This window comes from Amblyomma mixtum, chromosome 2, assembly GCF_055824585.1.
Source record: "Amblyomma mixtum isolate Tamu chromosome 2, ASM5582458v1, whole genome shotgun sequence".
NCBI lineage: Eukaryota > Metazoa > Arthropoda > Arachnida > Ixodida > Ixodidae > Amblyomma > Amblyomma mixtum.
This window is the reverse complement of record NC_143013.1, coordinates 230,454,112-230,476,497: the sequence shown is the minus strand read 5'-3', so window position 1 is coordinate 230,476,497 and position 22,386 is coordinate 230,454,112. Positions and strand designations below refer to the sequence as shown.

General features: G+C 49.6%; 1 protein-coding gene and 1 long non-coding RNA gene across 3 annotated transcripts in view; one reads left to right on the top strand and one right to left on the bottom strand.

Annotated features, from left to right (window-relative positions):
• The first annotated feature begins 1,461 nt into the window (after positions 1-1,461).
• Positions 1,462-22,386, top strand: part of LOC149362885 (uncharacterized protein T19C3.4-like) — a 38,423-nt gene continuing 17,498 nt past the window's right edge. Inside the window, exons 1-4 of one of the 2 annotated variants that reach the window (XR_016288536.1) lie at positions 1,462-1,535; positions 2,362-2,560; positions 10,995-11,147; positions 12,123-12,223. The gene's annotated coding sequence lies outside the window, so the exon portion shown is untranslated. Of the gene's footprint in view, positions 1,536-2,361; positions 2,561-10,994; positions 11,148-12,122; positions 12,224-22,386 lie in introns of those variants that run through there. The other variant, XM_089569836.1, reaches the window with a different exon arrangement.
• On the bottom strand, positions 5,861-7,291 carry LOC149362891 (uncharacterized). Its single transcript, XR_016288535.1, has 2 exons — positions 6,803-7,291; positions 5,861-6,351 (listed from the first exon to the last, which is right to left on the bottom strand). It is a non-coding gene; the product is annotated as an uncharacterized LOC149362891 (long non-coding RNA).

Sequence of the window (22,386 nt, the reverse complement as noted above, 5' to 3'; positions counted from 1 at the left end):
ACGTCAGTCATTGAATTAGGGCCAGTTTTATCTGACCACACTATAAATTTCATCTGACGCAATAAACCACCATAATCAGGGCCATATTTTTTGACAAAGTGCGTCAACTGTACAATTCAACATGACAGCGCTGAACTGATGGTGACAGTTTCTGTCACCTTTCAGTGCAGTAGTGTTTTGATGATGGCGTTGCCAGATAAAATACCGATATCATAACATGGTCTTACAATAAGTTTTGTTAATTAAGGTAAAAACTAGAAACTTTATCTTCGTCAATTAATCATTTACAGACTCGTGCATTGCACCGTTGCATATCCGCAGCCAGTTTGGGCACAAATAAGTGAAGATTCACTGAAATGATCATCTGTGGTTAAATGCGATAGTGTTTGTGAATTGATTACATCTAGGGGTGTACGAGTAGTGTCTTTTAAAAACCGAATCGAATACGAATAGTGAAGGAAACACCTGATCGAATAGAATGCGAATCGAATATTTTTGCCAATACCTGCTACTACAGCGAATGTTCGATCCTGTCCTTTCTCGCTATCGCTGATATCTGTACTTCTATTCGCTCCCTGTTTCTGCTGGCCGCAGCTCGGATGCTTAAGATACTAGATAACAACTGCAGCGGCCGGCGAAATGCTTTCTTTTCTCTTTGTGTCGTTTTAAATAACCGCTAGTACTGCCTTTCGTACAAAACAAGTAATCGTACGAAACACCCCAGCGCTAGCAGGGACGCTGTGCTACGCGTTATGGAGTTATAGTTGTCAAAATACGCAACAGTGATCTCCACTAGGTGGTTTTGCTGCTCATGGCGGCAATGTATTAACGCACCACATCTGAGATGATGACAGGGGCGAGAGCTACATAAAGCATGGCACCCGAAAGGAAGCATCAAGGCATGGCTTACTGAACTTTTATGACGCCTGCTGCGCCGCCCAATCTTCTTGAAGGCCATGTATTAGTATTCCGAATACTGCCGTATGGATAGGCCGCGTCGCGGAGCTGAACCTTTCATTCGGTGAGGACCAATCGTTGCATCATGCTGTTCGGCGTCGCAGTGGGCAGTTGTCAAAAAAAAAACTACGGCTTGTCTTTTTTTAGAAATTTGTGCTATTTATTCGATAAATATTTGAGATCATATTCGGTTTCTGTCGAACAATTTTCAAGATTCACTTTTTCATTCATTCTGAGAATCGGATAGGACGACATCCGATTCGCTGTGCGAAAATTTCGAATATTCGCACATCCCCTATGAAAAGCGTAATGAATATATTATGTCGTTTGCAAACATTTTGCTGGGATGAATTACGGATATACGAGCGAGTTACATGAATTAAAACACAGGAAACTGTAGTGCATCCTATCAAAACTCCCACCTCGGAAACGCAAAAGAATTTCCCTGCATAAGCGTTATGCGTTGTCTTCCAGGGTGGTACCGACGCCAATAAAGCAGATTTCAGAGCGGACTTGCCCTGCCCTATGCAAGAACATTCTGTCTTCACAGTGGTCTTTCAATACCTAGGAACCAGCCAGTAAGTTTTTGTGAGCTATACTATTTTTATCCTTATCGAAATCTTCTAGTGTTTACCTGAAATTTCTTACGCTTACCGTCATTTACGATTCGCCTGAAAACAGGTTGAATTTTTAAGTGAAGTTGTGCTACATCTGCCTAAACGACATCCCCGCTCAATGCAATCCCATTCGAATAAAAACTAACTGATTTAAACCGTTTTAGTAAAACTCTTAGCGAGAGGGTGGCATTAATTACACTCTGAAGGACGTCAGTAAATTGTTCCTCCCTTGTCGCCTGCAGTTCATTATTCATGATTGCTTGATTTCAACCTTCACACGGTCATTGTACCTAATCTTCAGCCGCTTTGGCTTAAAAGACATTGTATTCAAATGAAGTTTGCACAGAAGAGCTATGAGAGATAAAGTATCGATTTCTATTTCCGCTTAACAGCTCCTTCTGATTATGTATCTTATGGTCAAACCGAATCCTTCCTTTATGTCATGCACCCTGCGCGGGCATGTATCCAAGGGCGGGGGAGGGGGGGGGGGGGCTGAGGTCCAAGGGGGCCCGTCCCCGAAATCAAGTTAAACTTCACTCCCCCCCCCCCCCCCAACATGCAATTCTCATTAAAAAGAATCCCGCCCTGAAAACATAAACAAACTAGCCCCCAAGCAAACGTTGCTCATGAATTGTTAAACGTGCTTTCGGATTCTTAAGGAGAAGATAAATGAAGTTAAATGAAGTTGGAAACGATGTATTAGATACACGTATCTTCAAATTTATATCATCAGTGTCTGATGCGATGCCCTCTCCATTTATTTCCTATCTACTCCGTCTGTTTTCAGAGGAGTTTACCCTCTCAGGCTAGGAGTTCCCCCCGACGCCGATGACTCGTACGCCGAAATTGAGATTTTGAACGATACCCTCGGCTTTCGGCTCCAGACGGACGGAAGCAAGCAGCGCATTCCCACAACCGACAATTTCAGCACCAGAACCGCCAACGTATACATACTTCAGTACAGGAGAAGCAAAAATGTACTTGAGGTGAGCGGAAAGCCAAATTTCCTAACTGCCTAAAGGGGTAGATAATGTAGCTTCGACTAAGGGAATTGTAAGGGATCGGTAGCGTTCGTGGGGGTCATTGGAACGCGGCTGGGGGCACTCAAAGCGGAGCATCTCCTTTCTTGGAACGCGGCCGCTCGCGAACGCGCCGGGAAGTACGGGTGTCCACCCCGCCCCGCGGTACCGATTCGCGCACGTGCTGACACGAATGTCTATTTGTGTTAGTTTTTATTTTGTGGTGGAGAGAACGTTCTACTCTGCACATGCTGGCACGACCGTGCGTTTGTTTTTCTGGAAAGGGTGTTACCCTACGGTAGTTGGAGGGCTGACCATGCTCTCGATTAGCCAATGATATGAAGAATGTAGAATGATTGGGTGCTACGGAATGTGCGCCGGGCCTTTAGGGCTTTAAAACTGGGCCCCGGAGCCGGAAGCGAGGTTCTGCGCTAAGGTGAGATGCTATGCATCTTCGGCAACGCCGAGTAGGGGCCTCCCCTAGTATTAGCCAGTTCCACCTTTTTTGTTGTTGTGTATCTCTTTGCTGTTTAATATGTCTCTAGTGCCTGAACTTGATGTAATGTAAATTGCTGTACATAAACCTTCAAGTGTTCGCCTTACCCCTGCGTGTCAACTCATCAAGAGACCGTCACTGACGGGGCACCCCTGGTGCGAAGATCGAGCTTCAGTCTTCCAGTTGGAACAAACCGTCTCTGGCGGGGCACCTCTGGTGCGAGGAAGAAGAAGAACCTGGACTTTACTGGCGCAGTCGACGAGGATCCTGCGGCCATGCATCGGAAGACGGCGCAGGAAGAAGACTTGAAGGCAGGGAGAAAGGCGACAAGGTAACAGGTCAGCGTTCGAGAACGGACCTGCGGAGAGACGGCGGCAAGGATGCAAGGACCACGGCAGTAGTCCAGCGACTCGAGACTGCATACGGTCCAGAAAAGCAGCGCGTCGATAACTTGGTCACCGGCGGCGGACCAGCGGCGTGCGACAGCTCATCGCAGCGTCCGGGGAAGTGGCGGTGGACTCCGACGCCAAGGAGCTGGCAATGCGGATCGACGCATCGAAACCGTGAGTTTCCTTGGTCGCATTGTTCACGTCCCTGTGTTCGAGCCGGTAGGACAGCTGATGGGTACGGAAGGCGGTATGGAAAGCTATCCAAGCCGGCCCTCACTTGATGTGAAGTACCGAGTAGAACTGGCGAAGGCGCGCTTGGCTTATTATCAGGCTGAGCTTGCAAAAGTGAATGGAGGAAAGGCGCCGCAATGCGAGGAAAAACCTCCGGATTTGCAGGCGTTAGAAGCAAGGCGCCAGCAGCTAGAGCTCGAGCTGGCTAAGCTCAAAGAGTCTAGGAGAGCTAGTCAACTAGCCAGGGAGAACTGCTCCGAGCCAGATTTCTGCGAAGCTGGAACCGCAGTTGAAAAAAGTATCGTGACGGAACGCAGCGTCGCGGTATTAGAGGCGGTGAACGCGCACTCCGAAGATCAATCTGCAGAGGTTAGCTCTACCTCAGATAAGACCAGGGACGAGGACGCGAGTTCAGGAATAAAAACTCAGTCTCAGGCAAGCTGCAAAAAAGTGCAGTTTGTTCAGCGTGAAACGACCAGCGACGACAGACATCAGATCGGCGAGATAGTGGCAGCGGGAAACCTAGCGTTGCAGCAACCGCATGCTGTGTCGGGCATAGGGCGTGAAGTGCCCCTTGGCGTTTGTGATGGCATGGACATTCCATCCGAGGCAGAGAGCGGAGGTGGGCCTGCTGGACCGACCGGGCAGAGCGCCGCGCAATCCTCGAACGCACCCGATGTGTGTCCGGCCAGGTCATTTGAGGACCCGGAAATGAGTGTGGACTTGCCACAAGGCAAATTAGGGTCAATTCACTGCGAGGGGTCTCATGCAGCCTCAGAGTTAGAAGATGCCACGAAGCCGGCAAGCGCCGATCAAGGAGGTTGCGGCAATTCCAGTGTTTACCTGAGCAGAAACGGGGCAAATGGCTCCAAGCGAGGCAGAGTAACAGGAGGCAGGTGCGTGGCTTTCACGGTGGAAGTCGGCGCGGGGAACAGTACGTCCCGTGCTGCAGAACGCCAAATCACGTGTGGCAAAAGTGGCCGCACTGATATGATTAGGCTGGACAGGGACTATGTTCCTCACGCAGTACTCGTTTCGAACCGGCGCGCCGGAGAAAGCTTGCCCTCAAGTGCGTCGCGTGCTGAAGTATTTGGACTTATCGAGGATCAGGACGTTGTTTTCGATCCTGGAGGGCAGCAATTTTTGAATTCTTGCCCCGCTGTGGCACCGGCCTAATGAGCATAGTAGCCATTGGGCGTTGATCGTGTCGGTTGAGACGCGTGGTGGCTCGAACTCACACAGGAACGCTCGGTGCGACCAAGGAGGCTCACGTGGCCGCTTTCGGACCCCGTATCAGTGCTACTGAACGCTCTAGTTGCGAGTGTCGGTGTGTGTGTGTCGAGCAGGACGCGGGTGTGCATGCTGGTGAACTGGGTGCAACGCACCAACTTGGACGCTGTGTTACGGCGCACGACAAGCATGCCACTGTGTGTATTTAAGTGTGCATTTTGCGTAATGTTGTGTTGGTGCCCGTGTGCATTTTTTTGTTTTTGGTTTTGTTCGTGGTGTAGCTGCGGCATGTCACCCACAGGGTGGTTTTGTGACCCGTACCGATCCCTTTGTTATAATTCTAAAAGTGGCATTTGAGCCCTTTGTAGAATCTTGGGAAGGGCGTGTAAGGGATCGGTGGCGTTCGTGGGGGTCATTGGAACGCGGCTGGGGGCACTCAAAGCGGAGCGTCTCCTTTCTTGGAACGCGGCCGCTCGCGAACGCGCCGGGAAGTACGGGTGTCCACCCCGCCCCGCGGTACCGATTCGCGCACGTGCTGACACGAATGTCTATTTGTGTTAGTTTTTATTTTGTGGTGGAGAGAACGTTCTACTCTGCACCAACACCACCTAGACGAACTTAAGGCCTCAGTGCTCCTCCAGTGACGTCACAGGGATGGGGCCTCACCGGTTTTTCCGAGGAGCATGTATGTTTCTTTTTTACTGCGCGAGGATATGAGGCGGCAGCACAGTTGGCTGCAAAAGATTGTTTTTACTCAAGTTGAGACATCAGTGGAGAGATTTACAGGTACAAAACATATATTTACATTTCGATTATAGTAACACTGTTCTTGATGCGGAATAATATATACATTTAAAAGTCCAACAAACAAACAAACAACTTTTCACTTCCTTGAAAGCGTTGCAGCTTTTCTTTCCTTAGCCTTAGCATTTGCATCGGCTACATCATCGTTGAGCTTGCGGCTGAAGTTTTTGAGCAGAATGTTAGTACTGCTCCACAACACATGCTTCAACAGAAGCTCAACTGTGTGCCCATCTTCGCAGGTGTCAAAATCTGATGACTCTTGATCTGCAAGCAGCTGTAATGTGAGTTCGGTGACTAGACGGCGCTGGTTCGGGCTCCCTTAAGGTGGTGATTTTGCCCGCTTCCTCGGCATTGCGAAATGTCTGAATTGACTCAGAAATTCCTCTTCGCATTGAAGCAGCTTCCAGGCGTGTTCGCTTCGCCTCTGGCTCCTCTCTTAAAGTCTTTGTGCTTGACAGGTAACTAGGGCAGCCTGGAAATAATGATGGAATTGCACCTGACCGAAGGCGCAGATGCGATAACTCTGCTGTCGTCACTCGACCTGTAGCATCGCCGACATATGACGCCTCTCGCACGATGTCGTCGTCTGTGAAGTGATGCTCACAGACCTAAAAAAGAAATATTTGTCTAATATAAGTAACAGCCTGCTACAAATAAGAAACCGGGATCAAATATTAAATACACATTTAGAAGGTACTGTTACGTTTCGGGCAAATCGACGGACGAGCAAGCGGCGACACCGAAGGTTGTCTGGAACGCCTTTATTCCAACTTGGCAGACGGGCAGGAAAGAGCGGCGCAGCGCTCAGCCGTGGCGTTTGTATAGCATCCCCAAACGCCGGCGCGCGTCCCACTCCGCTCGCCTAGAACGCCGGCACGCGTCCCACTCGGCTGGTCCAGAACGCCGGCGCGCGTCTCACTCCCCTGGCCCAGAACGCCGGCGCGCGTCTCACTCGGCTCGCACAGAACGTAACAGTACCCAAAACGTTTTGCAAGTTTGGCGGTGCTACAATTAAAAGCTACAAAAGAGGACGAATGGAAAAAATTATTCATCTCTTACCCTGGAATGCTCAGAAGGGACGAAGTTTTTCCGTGGAATGGCACGTATCCATGATTGCTGCAGCGCTTTATCTTGCGGGAACTTAAACGCATGAACCTTTGGTCCCGTTTTATAGTTACCTCGGCACTGAGGCACACAACATTTGTTCGGCATTTTTGCGTTAATGTCGAAGCGTCATCACAGCACTCGCGCACAGAAGAAATAGACGGCAGCCAAATAAGCCGTGAACACACCATCGGACACGAAAGGCGACTGACCGCTCCTGCCGGAGCCACGTGCAGTGGCTTCCCGATTCCCGTCTAGGAATTCAAGGAAGGCATGCTTGGGGCAGACCGATTTCTCGCGCCCCGTCGCGACTTCCACGGCTAGGGTGCCTCGATGCGCGCCCGCTCTAGAGGAGCAGAGCCGCGTCGCGACACCGGCCTCATCCTTGTGACGTTGCTGTGACGTCAGCTCTCAGCGCAGAGGCCTTAAGTTCGTCTAGGTGGTGTTGCTGCACATGCTGGCACGACCGTGCGTTTGTTTTTCTGGAAAGGGTGTTACCCTACGGTAGTTGGAGGGCTGACCATGCTCTCGATTAGCCAATGATATGAAGAATGTAGAATGATTGGGTGCTACGGAATGTGGGCCGGGCCTTTAGGGCTTTAAAACTGGGCCCCGGAGCCGGAAGCGAGGTTCTGAGCTAAGGTGAGATGCTACGCATCTTCGGCTATGCCGAGTAGGGGCCTCCCCTAGTGTTAGCCAGATCCACCCTTTTTGATGTTTGTCTTTTTGCCGTTGTATCTAACTTGTGTATTCTGTAAATATTTGTGTATAAATCTTCAGTTATTGCCTTTTTTTATCCCTGCATCTCAACTGATCACAAGACCGTCTCTGACGGGGCACCCCCGGTGCAGAGATCAAGCTTCAGTCTTCACGTTAGATAAACCGCCTCTGGCGGGGCACCCCTGGTGCGAAGGAAGATAAAGAACCTGTGGAACTTTACTGGAATGAAAGTAAAATGTATTTGGTTTTACAAATGGAAAGTGACGTGTTTCGAACCGCGTGGGCATTGTGATAGGGAGCCTCTCAAGATACAGGTAAGACGCGCATGAAGTTTAAAGTCTGCGTTTCCCACTTTTCGCCTAGGACGCTTCTAGCTGTCTAGAAACACGATTCAGCCTAGTTTGTCTTTGAAAAAAAATGGCATTTTTTGAAGTTTTTTCTTACCCGCCCACAGTATATCAAAAATTCTTCTGCGCAGACCCCTGTTTGCTCGGAGGTAATGCAGCTCTAATTGAGGGTACACAAGAATTAGCCACTCCTCATTCGCCTCGTAGAAGTCGTACCTATAGCCACCATGCACCCAATGGACACTAAAACTCCTTTGGACGCCCATGAGACGTCCTAAAGACGCCTTAGACGTCCGCAGGACGTCTGTGGGAGTTTTAATGTTCATTGGGCAGTGGTCAGCAGGTGCACCTTGACCTCGAACGCGGATCCTTCTGAGATTTGTTAGAAGAAGGACTGAATGGGTCTGCATTGAGAATTCCGCGCTTGATTTAGCTTTGCAGGACCCGTGAAATAAACTTCTTGTGATGTACACATCCCCCAAGCTTATCGATTCTCCTCTCCACAGTACTGGTCAGCGGCAAATGCTTTGGGCTACTGAGCTTAAAGGGGTGGAGACACCAAATTTTGAAGCTATAAAAAGCCTGCTATGGGATTCCTATGTATGCAAGGGCACTCACAGCCAGGTGTTGGACGCAACAAACGTTTAAAAAATATTTTAATTCGGTTCCAAAGATTACCTAAATGCTCACTCTCACGATCTAGACCCATCGCTAGCGCCATCAACGCTGACGTCACAAGGGGGTAAACAAATTAAAGTTTTAGTGACGTCATACCAAAATACAATGACGTATGATGAGCGGGGCACAGCCGCGTGAGCGCAGTCGACGCACCAGCGAGCCGCATTTGCTGCTAACCGCCACTCGCTCGGTTTGCGGCGCGCCGTTGCGAACAGCGTCGCAGCGTCCGATTGCAGCTCGTCGCCTGCGTCCGGCCTGCTAGATGTCAACGGCGAGCCGCTCGCGACAAACGCAACGACGGGAAGCGGCAGCCAATGCGAGCCCGGAGAGCGGCAGCGTCTTGATGAAATAGGGCGCACTTCTTGGAGCCGGGCGGCCTGCGCCAGTCTTCGTGCCGACCACCGGCATCCGAAGAACGCGACAGTATTGTTTGTTCACGTTCATAGCAAACCCTGGGATATATGAATATCAAAATTAAATGCATCGTTTCTGACGATCGTTGGCAAATACCGAGTTCCTGATAGAAGTGATGACTGCGATGCAAGCAAATTTCATCCCATAGCCGGTTTTGTGCTGCTGAAACCTGGTGCGGTTCGCTTGCCGTCTGCTAGCTCTGTTGCTGAAGACGTCGTGGAAATCGAACATATCTTTTATTGTGGGACGAGTTCACAGTAAAGGGGTGCCGAGCGGAGCACGTTTCTGAGCGCAGGCCAGTCCCGAAGCGCCCTCAGCTGCGGAGTCGGATGTGAAACCAGCTTAGGCCTAGCGACGACTAGGGCAGTCTGGGACCAGCGCGCAGGTCGTCGCCCGGCGTTGCCGCAGGCAGTGTCGTTGCCGAAAGATCCACTTTTAGTACAGTCATGCTGCCGTATCTCGAATCTAGGAAGCATCCTTGCTGGTAGCATGGCTGTTTTGTGCGGACGTGAAGTACACCGTGCCTGCCAGCCGGTCGGCCAGCCTGGATACCGTCTGCCGACGTCATAAAAGCGAGCTAAGGAGTGTTCTTGACGTAAATAATTAACCATGGTACAAGAAATGTGAAAAAAGTGTCATTTTTGAGGATCGCTGACCAATACTGAGCTGCTGGTAGAGGTAACAACGGTGATATGAGCAATTTTCTTGCCAGAACCGCCTCGCAGCTGCCGCTGGCCCGACGTTGGGGTCCGGCTCGCCTGGCGCACGCTAGCTCCGCTGCCGTAGGCGTCGAGGAGACTGACCATACTATTATTTTATTGTGAGATGATGCTGTTGACACTAAAGCTATTTGTGAAAAGTATTCCTTTTATTATAGCGCAGGCGACTTCCGAAGCACCGGCCGCTTGCAAAACAGGCTATAGGCCTAGCGACGACCACGGCAGCCAGGCAGCAGCAGAGCTCGCGTCGCCCGGAGCGCCCGCGAGCGGTGCCGTTGCCGAAAGCTCCCAACATAAGCAGGCATATTGCTTTGTCGCTGCTCGAGTATAGCTGGCAGTTCTGATAACAAGGCGATTTTGTCTTTTCTTGTGATATTTGTACACCATCCCAAGCAGCGCTCAGGTACTGCTGCACGGCGGCGAAGTGTGACACCGGTTGCGGGCGCAGCTTGGGTAGAGCGGCGCAGCGATGCTTACTGGCATTTTGCAAAGTGCTTCGCATCCTCATGCGAACCCGCGAAGGCGATATTAGCGTGCGATAAAAATAAAGTCGATGTCCTCACTCATTGGATTCAGATCCGTCAGAATCCGAGCTGCTGGTACTAGACATGCTGTTGTTTTTTTCATGCGCTGGTCAGCACGTGTGTGAGAAAGCAGACGATGCAGCAGTAGGTGCGTCACAACTTTTGTGGACCCACGTGACCAAGCGAAGTAGTTGATCTTCCCCCTCTGTGACGTCACTGTCCAACTCGGCGTTCCGAAACCGAAACCGAAAATTGTTCACTTAAAAATGCGATAATAAATTATTCACTGTGAATATATGAATCTCTGAGTGTGTATCATGCTTCCTGGAGCCATAAGAAACGTTTGAAACTAAGAACGCGCGAACCACAAATTTGGTGTCTCCACCCCTTTAAGTTCAGGGGCTCAGTTACCGTCCGCGGTGGATGCATTTCTATGGCCTTCGTTATGGGTGGATGAGATTTCAACGCACGATAAAGAACCCGCAGATGATCGAGATCTTATTCAGAACCTTGCACCGCTACGTGCGTCTGGGCTAATAGTGTGTCGCATAAGAATGCCAAATGCAGTCACCCGATCCCGAAAATGGTAACGGACAGAAACCGAAAGAAACAGGCTTCCGAGCAGCGAGGCTGAAGCATGTAATTGTCGGCCAGAACTGTTCAATTTTTCTTCGTGATTCTTCTCGAACATCATCATCGTTAAGAAGACCTACTCTCTTCACAAACAAGGGTCAACGCTCCGCAGGTTTACATTGACAATAAGCTCCTCGCAACATCGGACACCATCAAGAAGTACTCGGAAGAGCACACCGTCTTCCGGGCACCACCGAAGGGGAACGCACCATTTATCTTTCTCGAGACTCACTTCACCATGGACGACCCTGTGGCATCGATGACGGTAAGTCTGCGCCGTTGACGCTGCCAGAGTTTACTCAATAGCCGTGGCTATCATCGGCGAATAGTACCTTGTCCCGCCAAGCAGCTTATTATTGCGAAAGCAATACTACGCTAATGAACGGCCTTTCGCGTAGCGGCGGCCAGTAGCCACATTTGACCTTTAGAATGACTTCTGACGTCATACCAGGGTGAGAGATGGGCTAACCAGTCGAGTCGTCGCGCAGCGGCGGCCGGTAGACACGGCTCGCCGCGCTCCTCCCGCTAGAGGCGCTCTGTATGCAGTATAAAACATATGCTTTCGCAACCTACCAGGCTTAACCAAAGCTAAGCCCCCGCCAATTTTTTTGTCACAGTCTGATGACACTTATGGGGTAGCTAGTGCTAGCACGAGACAATATGGAGTCGAGTTACCAACAATTTTACCACGCTAGAATGGTTGCACTGTAAAGGCGTGTCTGTTATGGTCACACGCTTGAGCTCTAAGTGCCGTTCGTACTTTCCAGGTGCTTTGCGCATTCGGACTATCATTTACTGACGTCAGATGCAGCTTTGAATGCACTCTCTGCTAGCCTGTGGGACAGAGTGTACCCTGCCACGAAGTATGGCCCTTGAGAAGTGAATCCTTACACTAGCGTTTATGTGCAAGGATTTGGTTTCTCAGAGACACGACAGCTTCGGCCACGACATCACACACACTAGCGCCACGCTTTATCTCGCTCAAGTGCTTATTCGAGATGCCTGAATGGCGCTATGTTAGCGACGTGGACATGAAGCAAAGGACGTTGACCCGGGTGGGATGCGTAGCATGCAGGACACCTAATCTATGATCCGTTAGAATAACACAGCAGATTCCCATAGAAAGAGAGCGCAGCTGTGGTGGGGGGAGGTCTGGTGGGGAGATTAGATACGGAAGGTTTGCTGGACCACTTCGACGATTGTTGTCATCTAATGGGCCTTTTTCTGGCTCCTTCCGTAGGCTTCTGGAATAGCTCGAACTTGCCAGTTCAATCACAAGAACATCAAAATTCGTTCGGGAGGCTACATACTGTTCTACGGTGAATGGAAAGCGCGAAGCGAGTAAGTGCACGTTTCGCAATAACATGAACAGCCTTGACTGCGGACGCTTCATTGTACCGCGGATATGCTCAAGTGTGCATGAACTGACAGCCACTTGCTGCCAGTCTAAGAGACCGCTAAAGGTCCGTGTACTTATGTACAGCCTTTGTCGAAAGTAACCAGGCTGCTAGTTTTTCTTAGTCGTATGTTAAAGCTATTATGACAGCCCTCAAGCTCCAAATCTCTGTACGGTAAGAAGAACCCCTGTTCTCACCTTCAAAGAACTTTTTTATCTTTAGGGAAGCCGTGGGGGCACTGTTATACTCATGAGAAGGAAGTATACAGCCTGGTTACTTTTGACAAAGACTGTACATGCTTTTGTGTGCGGGCTACATCCACCATCTCCTCTCTTTATTTCTTCTTATTGTTTGTACCGTTTCCTCCATCCGTACTTGCATGACTGCACAAACCGGACGTGCGTCTGTTTTCGTTCCGTGCTTGCTCCATGTCTGCTCTCCAGTTTTATATGGAGCTTAAATCGTGTCACATACGCTATGCTCAGTGTGAAGGGGGAAATTTGTTCACTGAGTGATATGAGCCAAAGATGTTAAATTAACCTCGGCAGACTATGGACTCGGTCACATGGCGAAAACGGCGGAATATCGGAATCAAGGAAATAGCAGCATTGCAAGAATCATGAACCTGGCAGCAGCCTTTGCTTGGCTGCCACACATCGTACATGAACTTTCCGACTCGAACGTAAGCAGTGGTAGAAATAACAGGGAGATGTGAAAGGCCTGAGTAGCTGCTTGTTCACCATTTATTTTAGTACAAAAAGTCTTCTCAAAGAAAGAAAAAAAAGAAACAGGTGACGTTAGTACCATGCAGCACGACAAAATAGTAGTTATCAGCTGATTGTGGTGATGGCGGGTGAGATCGCTCTAGGTGATGAGAGCGTGTAGACCCTCAGCGGCCCTTTTCGGCTACAAGGGTGATTGAATGAGGATGATGATGGTCGTAATGGCTAGCACTGACAGCCCATAGGGTGCTGCTCAGGCGGCATTAGGCCGTCATGCGTACCGCCTCTAGGAATTCAGTGGCCGTACGATAGGGCCGGGTCTCGCTGCATATTTTGCAGCCTTTATTTCTTGTCTATTCTAGGCTCGTACGAAACGGTCCACGCTCGCTTCGCATATGATACGAGCATGTCCCTACCAGGCACTCCTCGCCTTGCACTCCTTCCAAGCTTACTCGAACTCGTAGAACGCGCTTCCATGCATTTGCCACCTCTTTGAATCGCAAAACATGTTCGCACAACCATTTAGGCATTGATATCAGGCTGCCGCGCCAGAATAGCTGTTATCGCAGATTCGCAGCGTTTGACGGACGCTGAATGTTTCACAACGTCTTCATCGCTGTTATCTTTTTCTTAACCTTGTTCTTTTCCGTCGCCCTACCCTTAACGCGGGTTTCTGCAGCCGCTTTGTAGTTTTTCTGTCAAGAAAAAACCAAACAACGTCCATGAAACCACTGATAACTTCGAAGACAGCCTTTTCTCTTCCGACAGGGTGAAGTTGCTTGAGGGCCAAACGCCCATAGCCACTGTTATTGCACCAAACCCAGCCAAGAGGATAGCCGTCGTCATGAAGCTGTATGCCTCCGGCCTACTCGTTCGCCAGGCCGATGACCCATCTGCAGGCAGCGCTGGCATCATGCTCAACAGAACGGCCGTCCCTATGGAGAATCTCTCCTGCACGCAACCTGTAAAGTTTTACGAGTACAAAGCGGTGATTCCAGTGCTAAAAATCCAGCACCAGTACAGCGCCAGCTCTGCTCTTCTTCTATTTCGTATCTGCGTATTAGATTGTTGCCGTCTGCTGTAACGGGGTGGAGGGAAATAGTCTTGCAGGTAACAGGTGAACGCATGTACTAGCCGGTTTCTGCGAGCCTCAAGCGGAAGATACGAGTGAACAGTCATTTGTGAAGCGCCTCGTGAATAAAGGTCTTGCGGGAGCTAGTGACAGAACTCAAGCTGGTCGAATCGAGGAAACGACGTGCACCACATGGGCTACTATTAATGCGGCATGAATTATAGAAAAGCAACCAGGGAAAATAAATTACCTACGAATAATGCAAGGAACGTAAAAATATGACTAAAATATTTCAGAACTAAGCATTATTTGTTGTAAGACACTAAATAAAGTAAATACGTTTATAAATCTACAGCTAGACATTCCGATATCTCCTCTCCATGGTGCATCCGTTTTCATGCATTATTTCGCGGTAGCAACGTATCATGCTTTTTATTCCTCAGTGCTGCCAAATTTTCACTGCTGAAATGACTGTGTAGAAGATGCTAATACTAAGGAGAGAGAGACCGTAGAGATTAAGCAAATAGTTTTGATAGCGTCCATTTTAGAAACCTAGTAGCGGTTGTACAAGATGTTTCACCCAAGGCTGTTAGTAATTTTAAAAAAATAGGTTTTCTTCTCTGTTACAACAGCGTTTTGCTCTCTAAAATGTTGCCAACTGAGGTGGGCACCAGAAAGAGCTTAGACGTGTCCTGTTGACCCTTCACGGTCAGACTGTATGAGGCAGCTGCGCGTAAAAGTTAGCAGGGTTTCAACTGAGGTTAAACCGAGTTAGACGTGCGAAAGCATGGTTTGGCTATTGGTTTATCTGATAGTTTCTCTTTTTGTTTGCTGTAAGTTTCGTTTACGATGTTGCTGTTACTCAACGGGAGCGGCTCGCTGTTCCGGTGTTTCAGCCGCTAACGCGGTCTGATGCTTCCGTTCCTTATCCCCAAGCTCTTCATTGCGTTTAGCCACGTCTTCGGGATCAATAGAATCACGTTGACGCCGTCTTCTTTCCCGCTGTACATCAACGCGGCGTAATCGGCACAACTCCTTCTGAGATACGTTAGACGGTCCCGGCTCGCTCTTCATCGTTGCGTATAGACTGGCGTATCCGGACAGGCGCAGCTCCTTACATGTCTACGTCATATAACGGATGACGTCAAACGAACGTTTGACTGGGAGCGACGCCTAGTGCTCCGCATTGGTACTCCAGGTCAAAGATCATCCCCACAATGGTGGCAATGTACACCGTGCTATGCTAGGGTTTGCCAAAGTCGCCTTCAAGGTCACACTTCACACAAACTTGGCGAGCCGGTTAGACCTCGCCTTAAAAGAGCACGTAACGCGCTCGTCGCCGGGTGTCGTGCGCTGGTAGGCGTGGCGCATGCGCTATTCTGCTCATGGGTTTCCTTTCGACGAGTGAAAATGTGCAATGAAATCTCATTGGTTTTCGCTGTTTGTATTGTATTGTTTGTAGAATACCAAATATTTTCTTAATGGTGCCGCCCTATATATGTTATAGGTTACGCATTCTATATGCCGTGACAGAATTGGAAAGCTCAAATTACTATGGGAGCTTCCGTCCTGATCGCTATGAAGATACTGGTTTCATGACTGAACATGGCGCTTACATTTGGCTCAATATTCGGAAACCTCGGGTTAGTAATTCCAAGGCCACATTTCAGAGCACTAAGCGAATCAGTTTTCAAGATGTGCAACCTTCTCATTTCATACAATGTTTGGGAGCATACCAAAATTCCCGGCGGCTCATTACAGCTGCCTACAGCTATCGCACGAATTACGTAAACAGCCACCCACTACTCGGGGTCTCTACGAATTCCGAAGACCCTCAAGCTACCTGTTAAGAGCTGTAGGACTGCATGCACTGGCCCCATAACTTCTAGGTTGGTCCAATGTTAAGGGAAATTCTGGAATGTGTACTAAACTTATGATGAATGCGAATTTTTCTTTGACTACCGTAGTTTCTGTGTAAACACAGAAACACAGGCACCAACGTGTCACGGCACACTAAAACTGCTGTCAGGCGCGCAAGTGAAGTGCATGAAAACACAAAGCGATTACAAAAAAAAACCTCATCGAGCGTTCATGCCGCGTACCAGCCTCAAAAAGGTACCCGATAACTTACAAAATGTTTAAAATGTCGCATTCCCACGCCTCGCTGCGACTATTGGTGCCTGTCTCTGCCGCGAATCATGCCATGCGACGTCAGTCGCGTAGGGCTTTCATTGGCTGGCCAAAAAACGTAAAATGGTTTCATAGACAAAGCAAGCTAAGGAGGCGCAAAACACGTCCTGCTGGAGACGGCGGCATGTCGATTCCTTCCATCTACCCTGTACTGCCGTATCATAGCGCAGGAGAGAGCGGTGAAAAGAAAAAGAACTAACCGTGGGTGGAGCGGGGTCTCGTAGAGTCTAGGCTTTCGGTCTCTAATCTTCATTTCTTGGCTTCCTCCGGTGAATAAAGTGAGCGAAAAGAGAGACGTTTTGAATAGCCGATATGTCTGGTGTTATCAGTTCTTTATATATATATATATATATATATATATATATATATATATATATATATATATATATATATATATATATATATATATATATATATATATATATATATATATATATATATATATATATTTAGCGGTAGGATAATGGACGACTCAGCATTTATTAATATATCGCATTTCTTACCCTCCGCGTAAACCGTTTCAGCGGCCCTTCAAGCGGCTCCTAAGCGACGGAGCAGTCTATCGCTTTTACCCTCCGCGCAAACCGTAAATAACAAAAATAGCAAAGATAACAAAAGTAAATAACAAAACCCTCTGCGAAAATGGCTTTTTACCGAATTGTGCCTGCATGTTGCACGCAGGCGCAATATGTTGCAAGGCTAGTCCACAGGAGCATGCTTGTTTATTTTGTTTATTTAAACTTCTTTTGATGCATTTATATATTTAGCCAAACATTCGCATCTTCATCCTCAACACCTCCATATTCCATTAAATCATCACCATCAATAGCGGCCTCGAAAGAAAAGAAGAAATCCGACCTGGCGCGCGGCTGTTGCTCGCACGGCTGCCATGATAATTGCAATGCCCTGACGCTAGCTCTGCAACCACAGTCCCAACAGGTCTGCGCGAAGCTGAAAAGAGCGATTTACTGAACCATGGCGGGCATGGCTTGGACTCTTCACCCGGCCCTGTTATACGACAAGTATGGCCCTGTGCTGATCCAGCTCTGGGATTCGGGCGCCCTGAGTAACCTCTTCCGACCCGTGCGGCGGCTGTCCGAGACCATCGGGGACGCCATCACCTCCAGCTTCAGTTCGCGAGCCGCACCCGCCCCCTTTGCCGAACCTGGAGAAGAGACATCCGTGCTGCACATCACGGACGAGAGCGTGGCCACTGACGACGAGGCCTGGACGAGGGTGAACCGCGAACCCGGAGACACTTCGCCCGAGCCCAGTACGTCCCAGCAGAACGAGCTCGCCTTCCAGGGAGACCTGTACACGCAGATGAGGCGCAACCGCAAGCAGCAGGAGCGCATCGAGAAGATACGAGAGAGTCGGCAGAAGTTTGTGGACGGCCGCAGTGGCCGTGGGCCGATGCGACGCGGCTTACTGGGCCGCGGTGGCTCTATCCTATCCCCCAAGAGAGAGAAGGGTGCTGGGACGGCAGTGCGTGGTTCAGGCACGCCGCTGGCGGACATGGAATGTGTGTCTCCGGTGCGTGGTGTCGTCATAGATGTGGCTGGCTCGTCGGACTCCAGGGAAAGCACGGACACCGAGAACGTCGGTAGGGGCGCGGCAGCCAAGACCGCCCATATGATAAGCGCAGAAGAACTTCTTCCGGACAATGACAGCCTGAGGGCGTTCAGAGCGCTCTCAGGTCGTAAAAAAAGGCCCGGTGCATCCCCACCGCCCGAAGTTCATGGCCGGTCTGATATACATTCCGAGACGTCGTCCCTCTGTAGTGTGAAGGCAGCGGGAGCCCACATGGACTCTAGGCACCCCGATGAATCTATCACGATCACCTCTCCAGAACAGTTCAAGGGCAGTTTTATTGAACGAGAAAAGGGTGAGGCGACCAAGAGGAGCCGGGATCTATCACCTCCGTCGGATCAGGATAAGAACTTACAGGATCTGCTGGCAGACAACAAAAAACAGGGCCTGTTGTCACCAAAAAAATCAATTTTGCGTGGCCACCCGGCCGAGAAGACGGAGCCCAAGGTGTCAGAAGAGGACTTCAAAAAGACCAAAGGACAAGCTCTGACGCCCCCGTCTGCAACTGCATCTGAGTCGTGCACGACTACCGGAATAGTGAGCCTGCTGGGGGCTGACGCCATGGCAACAACCACAACGAAATTTAAACGGAAGTCTGTGGCAGGTGACGACGGCGCAGCTCCAACTGGGCCGACGGAAGCTGCTGCCAAGAAAGACAAGACTAAAAGAAGGAAGCATAAGGCCCGAAGTCACAAGAAGAGGTCAAAGGACAAACTGAAAGCGACGCGTTCTAAAGAACAGCAGTCGGCCGAAGCTTTGCAGAGCTCATCCCGTAAAGGTACCAAACAAGAACGTGGCGCCGACAATGAAACAAAACTTCGGCGCAAACTCGAAACCTGGGATACTTCTCAGGACAAGGCTTACCAATTGGCTAGCTCAGTTCAGCTAAGTTCCGCCAGTAAGTATTCTTCGGAAGCTACCGGGACCACGTCAGCAGAGCTCCCAGAAGCAAAAGGAACAGATATTGCGGCAAGCCCATCAACTCTTCCGCGACAGGATCCCATGAGACCAACAGGAATGAAAGCCGACCAGGCTTTCTACATGGATATCAAGTGGTCGCAAGAAGGTCCTGTTAAGATTCCCACCCTCCCGACCAACGCAACACCAATGGTTCACACAAAAATAGGCATCAGGCAGCCTCGTGTGGGAGGCACGGAAGATAAGACCGCTGGAGGGGCCGAAGTACCAACTTTACCGGCCGGAAGTTCTTCACTGTTGGACGCTGACTCAGGGGGTGAGAGCAACCTCAACACAGTTGAGAGGTCTCCATCTGGACATGTGTTCTCAGGGAGCAGCAATGAAGCTGAAGACCGAGCTGTAATAAAGCCCTCGACGGTGGCTGCTCCTGCTGAGAAGACACACAGCACGACCTTCACAACAGGCCGGTCTCCGTCGCCTAGCCGCCATGCGAGCGAGCGACACAAGAAGCACCCCAGGAAGCACAAATCCAAAGCTCCTGCTATAGCTGAGGAGGCCCCTCCACTACTTGCAGCCACGGTTTCCACGGAAGTCGCGCCCGGAATATCTAATCCCGACATCCCTCTCTCATCAGCCGCTGAGGGCGTGGAGAAAACCATGGACGAAGCTGTCGCCCCTCGCCACCCACCAAAGCACTCCAGGACCAAGAAACATGGCGGGAAGACCAGAAAGTCTCGGAGGAAGGCGAAACAAGCTGTGGATTTAGTTTCAGCGGTCAGCGACGGGGAAGTTGTTTCGGCAACGCATATAGATAACGCCACCGCGACAGGATTACCGCAGGGCTCACAAAAGCCCGGCGTCTCCACCACTCAACCCGTGCCTGCACAAGCCATAGCCACACATTCCCTGGCCACGACTGCGGCGGGTGCGATGTCGACGACCACGCCTTTTGCCCGACCTCTTTCAACGGACTTCACCATGTCGGGAATTAGTACTGGACCGTCCATCAGCGAACAGCGCCCGACGAACGTGACGGTAGTCGAGGGCGACGAAGTTAGGATACACCTTGACCTAACTGGCCACAACAGGTCCGCTTTTTGGCCCTTCGGAAGGAGGATCCACAATAAGAAAAAATGATGCGGCCGGTGTCCCGGTTCTCTGCAAGGGAAGTAGGCCTGTGGTGGACGTGCGGCACCCTTGCACCACGAATGTGACAAACGCCACCTCGCAAATGACGTCGGCCACTATAGCATGTTATTGACGCCGACGCCCTAGCAGCGGGAAGCATTTTTTTAGTGATAAACGAGCCGTGGTGTTAAACAATGTGGTAGTAAATATGTGAAGATCTTTCTCCTCACTTAAGTGAGATACCTACAGCATGCATTTTTGCAGAGGGCAAAAAACAGCGGATGTGCGGCGTGTACTGTTTTTGCCGCTTGATGTATGTCGCTGTAACAGTCTGTGTTCGCCCAAGTTTCAGCGAAGTCGTATGGCGCGAACCGCAGGATGAGACGCACAGAATCCACCCTCGCGGGAGATTATAAATTCGGCGAAATAAATGTTAGACCTGAATGCTAAGACAATCTTGAGACACGTTTAGTTTGAATAACCAACCAAATCGTTCTGGCATAAGCACGCCTCCCCACTCACTGCATGCTCTGCATGTACGATGCCATCCCTAAAAAGCTTTACATGCTAAGCAGTTATTGTTTGAAAACATTTCTGAGTTAACCTTTTACCTGCATACATTTCGTTGGGAAATGTCCCATGAATGTCCCCTGGGGTAAGCAACCTGGCGCCGGCACTGCATAGATACACATACAGTTAATCAAAAGTAGTAAAACGAGGTGGTAAGACTTGTGAGCTACTCGCGTTTGTTGGGATTTCTAGCCATGGATGCGATGCAACCCGTCCACTGAAGCAAGACATCCTTGCTGCATTGCAGAATCTAAAGAAGTGCGTCTTGTTCAAAAGTGGCCACTAAACTGATTTTTGCAAGTCAAGCATCTTAGATTATTTAGACTATATTCGCTGAGTTGTCGAAACGTAACTGCTACATCTTATCTAAACTGCACTAAGATTACGACGTTACTTGAGAGGGTCATGCACCACATGACAATGAAATAGAAAAGGAATATATCTGCCTTGGGTTATTACAGTACATTACCATTAGTCATGAAATCCGAAGATTTTTTTCTAAAGACAACTCCGCTGAAAACCACGAGGGTGTGTTCCAAACAGTTCTCTGCCGAATGAAATTTGAACTGATACGATCGGAAGCGGGCGGAGTGGGTGAGAGAACAAACGCGCTTTAATGATATCCTAGTTGAAATCAAGAGGAAGAAGTGGGCTTGGGCAGGGCATGTCATGCGAAGGCAAGATAACCGCTGGTCCTTAAGGGTAACGGAGTGGATTCCAAGAGAAGGCAAGCGTAGCAGGGGGCAACAGAAAGTTAGGTGGGCGGATGAGATTAAGAAGTTTGCGGGGTTACAGTGGCCGCAGCTGGCTAAGGACAGGGTTAATTGGAGAGACATGGGAGAGGCCTTTGCCCTTCAGTGGGTGTAGTCAGGCTGATGGTGATGATAATGATGTTATATGGTGTACCGAAGCTACAGCCCGGCCTTGAATCGCGCACGCTGCGGGTCCCAGCAGGCACTTGGTAGAATAGAGACCTTGAACCAATCGGCAAAAAAAGGAGCGAGAGGATTCAAGGAAACAAGCTTGTTTTTGTGTTAAATGCACATGCTACAGTGCTGACGTCAGATGACCGTCCTTGGCTTGCTGTTTAATGAGGTAGACGACAACTTTTAGCAGTCGTGTACGCGGCTTTTATGTCCATTCGTTTCAAGAGCTCCCCTTTCCACTGTTGCGTATATTTGGCGAACCTTTGCGAAAAGTAAATATTTTTCTGTTACGCAGCATGTGTCCTTGATTGCACTTTTTTTTTTCTGGTGCAGCGAGCGCCTTTCAGCACGTGAACAGTGAATGAATCCCGCTGAAGCATAGACAAATTCCGCACCATGAACGGGAAGGAGAGGAAATGAGAGACTGTTTTATCTTGGTCGCTTACTATTCTTCCAGGACCGTTGCAGTAACATGATATAAAAGCTTAAGCATCGGCAACGTTATGTAACCGAAAAGTGCGAATTCGCCAAGTGGATTTGCCTTGAATACAGCGAGGATGTTCGAATTTTTTAGGAATGCGTCGTTACATCAGCGCAGAGCGAGGGTTTTTCTTCTAACAAGACACCAAACACTATCTTCACAAGATCGGCATCGAAAGTAACCAAAATTGCGCACAGTGCCACACTCCAGAGACTATTGGACACCTTCTTTGCGAGTGCCCGAACTACACTGATGAGAGGAGAACATTGGAGGCGACCGTGAAACAACTGCACTCTCGCCCTCTCTCTGAGGAAACTCTTCTGGGCGCCAGGACGAGACGTTCTGATTGGTGGCGTGTGATAAAGGCCCTGTTCAACTTTTTGTGTGAAACAGGTCTGGATACTCGTCTGTGACTGCCTGTGCACAACCTACATGGTTAATGACACCAGTTTTATGAGTTTTCTGCGCGTCTACTAACCGCGATGCGACTGCCAGCCAGTGTGGTGCGTG